Below are 4,056 nucleotides of genomic sequence, written 5' to 3' on the forward strand. Positions count from 1 at the left end.
ATTTTATGCGGACGACATTGTGTTGCTCGCAAACAAGCAAAGTGATTTGCAACGTCTGGCTAATATCTGTGGACAGGAAGGCAACAATTTAGGTTTGAAATTTAGTGTTAGAAAATCAGGTGTTATTGTATTCAATGAAAACAGTGAACAGACAGTGGAGATACAGGGCCAAGAAATACCTCGGGTAACAGAATATAAATACCTTGGTATATGGATAAACGAAGGCAACGGATATATGGAAACACAGGAAAAAACCATAACAGTCAAGGGGAAGAGAAATGCAGCCATAATGAAGCACAGAGCGCTATGGGGATACAATAGGTACGAGGTCCTCCGAGGTATGTGGAAAGGGGTAATGGTTCCAGGACTTACTTTTGGAAATGCGGTTGTTTGCTTTAAATCAGGGGTACAATCAGGACTCGACGGGAACCAAAGGTCAGTGGGTCGCCTCGCATTGGGCGCGCACGGGAAGACTACAAATGAAGCTGTGCAAGGGGATATGGGCTGGACTAGTTTTGAAGTGAGGGAAGCTCGCAGTAAAATTGAGTATGAAGAACGGCTGAGGAATATGGAGGAAAGTAAATGGGCTGGGAGAGTGCACGTTCAGGTATCTGTACAGGCAAAACATTGATTCACAGTGGAGGAAAAGAACTAGGAAGCTTACCAGCAAGTATGTGGCCTGTGGGGTGGGCAACACAGCAACAAAGGTCAAGCGGAAAGTCAGAGAGGCTGAATTAATCTCATGGGTGGCGGCAATGGAAAAGAAACCTGCCATGAGTAACTACTTAAGGGGAAAAAACGAAATTAGGAAAGAAACCATTTATGATAACTCAAAGGGAAGCTCATTACTTTTCGAAGCGAGATCGGGATGCCTTAGAACACGCACCTATAAAGCAAGATATAAGAAGGAAGAAGAAGCATGTGCTTGCTGCGGTAAAGCTAGGGAAACGACGGAGCATATTTTATTAGAATGTGAAGACGTCTATCCAGCGGTCGATTTAGGCACTGGCCTCCTTGAAGCCCTTGGGTTCAGCGGGAGCAGTGGTAAAGCAAACAGGTCCGCAATAGACATCAGTAAGAGGCGATTGGAGGATTGGTGGAAGAAAAGTAGGGAAACGACAAAAGACGGAGACGTACAAAAGCACAGTTCGCAATAGGGTATCAGAAAATTTGGACGTGGTAGTTCATAGTGGGGTTTTTTTGTTTTTTCATTGGTTAACCTAGGTAGGATATTAAGCAGCATAGTAGCAAGAGCTTGGTGGCGCAAGCCACCGCCCCGTTCCAAAGGGGACGCTCATAACATCCATCCATCCATCCGCCTGTTTCGATAGCGTCGTGTGCGCGCAGTTTTCGTGTCAAGTGCACGGTCATTATGTTTCAACCATTGAGAGGTTCTTGGCACCAAGTACTGGGTTGTTTCGCTTCCAGGGAAAATGTGAAGGCTGCACTGCTTTGGAAGATCATAATGGAAGCCGTGCTGCTTACAGAGAAAGCCGGCCTCATGGTGGATTTTATCACCTCTGATGGAGCCTCGTAAAATTGATCCATGTGGCGCAAGTTTGGGATATCGGGGACCTCATCCTCGATAAAGTCATCCGAGCCACATCCCGTCGAGATAGGGAGGCGCCTTTTTTCATTTTTGATTTTCTACATTTGGTGAAATGTGTCAGGAATGGTTTTATTAATGCTCCCTACAAAACACCAGATGGTGCTATTTACATGGAGCACATCAAGGCGGCGTACGATGAAGATAAATGCTCTGTAACATTGAAAGTGATGCCTAAAATCACGATGTCGCACATTCTCCCCAACAACTTTGAAAAGATGAAAGTAAACTTCGCATTCCACCTGTTCAGTGCTGAAGTTCTCCGTGGGGTATTCTTCAACAACAGTGAGATATCTAAGCATTGGGGTAAACTGGCACCAACACAAGCATTTGTGCTCATGAAGGTAAAATTAATTGAGGCCATGACAGCACGCATCCCATCAAAAGGGCTGAAAGTTGGTTCTCCCCAGGAAAAGAACATAACCGATTTTCAAGAGTACCTAAATAAATGGGAAGCTTCCTTGGGCAGTTCCAAGCTTGGATTCATTTCCGCAAGCAACCCTGAGGGACTGAGAGTTACCTTGGATGCTACTCTGGGCCTTCTAAAGTACCTCAATGAGAAACTTTTGTTTCAAGTACGTCCTCACAAGCCGACTCAGCCAAGACTGCATAGAAAAGTTGTTTGGCATTATCCGTCAGTTTTCAGGATGCAACGATCACCCGACAGCTACCCAATTTTTAATCACAGTGAACTGCCTAAGCTTCTGTGATCTGGTAAAGGCACCAAGCAGCGGGAACTGTGCAGGAGGCTTGCTTACCTCTCTGTTAGCCGATGGAAGTGAGGCCAAACAAGTAGATTCACTGCTTGACAAAGGCAAGCTCGAAGAAGCTTAAGTTCTGAGGTTCTCAAGAAATCAAAGATCATTCCTGATCATGTGTATACCGAAAATAGAAGCGATGCCCGACTTGTCTTTTACATAGCAGGGTATATGCTGCCAGGAAAACGATAGTAAAAAGCGGCTGCAGCGACTGCTTTAAAGAGCTTCTCGTATCACCGCAGAAGGCGAACAGAAATCTCGCTGTGCTTACAGATTTTTTGATAATGGCGGCCTCCTTTACCCTTCGGAGAAGCTCTTCGCCTTTGTGGATGCCCTTCAGATCACCTTCACGACATGGTTCAGCTACAATGAACTACACCAAGACAGTATGGATGAGCTGACCTCCTGCCTGCAGAAAAATTCTGTCGTGGTCGGCTGTGCACGCCATGGTATCATTCTTACGAACCAGTTTATAAAGTTCTTTTTCATCACACGCCTTCACTTCTTCACGAAGTCCCTGAACAAGGAACGCGCATCTTCTCGCGAGAAAAAATAAAGCCTCTGAAGCTCAGTCGTCTTACATGAGCATTCAGTTGAAAAGGACTGCTTCGCGTCTGTATTTCTATATTGTGAGCCGGAAATTTAGTCTTGTTATGGCAATAAAAGTATTTGTGGCCCTCACTCTTTTCTTTAGGGCACTGCTTAAGATCCAGGGCGAACGGAAACGCCATAATCGTGAGTATGCGACTGCCCGTACGTCGCTTGGATTCCGTTAAATGCATGCCGCATTCGTTAGCTTAAAAACTTCTGCGGAAGATTTTGCCACTTCCTTGCGCTACACCATGTTATTTTAGGCTGTGTAGCAGCATGAACGCGAAATCGAATAAAGAAATGCAACCAGGCGCAGCCTAGGTATAGTGAACTAGAAGACCATAGCCTAGGCAACGCTTCTCCAAGCGCCTGACGTGTAAGTAGGGTGCCTCGATGTCCTCCTCGCCCGCCGCGGCGGGCGAGGAGGACATCGAGGCACCCTACGTGTAAGCGGGTTACAGCGCCACCTGTCCCGTTCCCTGCAAAGCGTCACGACGAAGCAGGCGCGCTCACCACACTTCTCCTATTCTAGCCACTGTAGTTTTGGTATAGTGCCTAGAATATACTGGCTAGTGTGCCGTCCGCGGCCTCCCGGGTGGCACCCATGGTGGCACCGGATACAATGAATGCCGATGGCTGCCGCTAGGAGCGCTGCAGTGCAGGTGGGTGCCGCGGCACCATCCGGTCTTCGTAGCCCGCCGTGTTTCCACTGCATCGGCAAGCGGGCTGTTTCAAATGTGGGCAGCTGATTATTGATTAGGGTTTGTTTTAATTACAACAGGCTTCTTTAGCGCTTGCGCGAAAAGCTTGTGCTACCTCAGCTCGGCTTCGGGCTGGGAACCTCATGTAAGACGTAATTTTTAAGGCAGAATTAAGCCTTAGATCTCCATGTTTCAAGGTCGTGTTGTGAGGTACAGAACATATCACACGATCCAAGGAAGGCCAGAAGCGAACCAAAGCATGTCCAGCCGTGTATAAGAGATGATTAATGATTAGCAAATTTAATTATTGATTAGTGATTGGATTAAGGTGAATTAGGGGGATTAAGGTGGATGAAGGAGGATTAGGGTGGATTACAGTAGGCTTTACCAGGCGTTCGCC

At 46.8% G+C, this 4,056-nt stretch overlaps 1 pseudogene; it reads left to right on the forward strand.

Moving 5' to 3' along the window:
* Positions 1 to 1,776: 1,776 nt before the first annotated feature.
* On the forward strand, positions 1,777 to 2,765 carry LOC140214010 (uncharacterized; annotated as a pseudogene).
* Positions 2,766 to 4,056: the final 1,291 nt, after the last annotated feature.

This window comes from Dermacentor andersoni, chromosome 11 (genome assembly GCF_023375885.2).
Source record: "Dermacentor andersoni chromosome 11, qqDerAnde1_hic_scaffold, whole genome shotgun sequence".
Lineage (NCBI taxonomy): Eukaryota > Metazoa > Arthropoda > Arachnida > Ixodida > Ixodidae > Dermacentor > Dermacentor andersoni.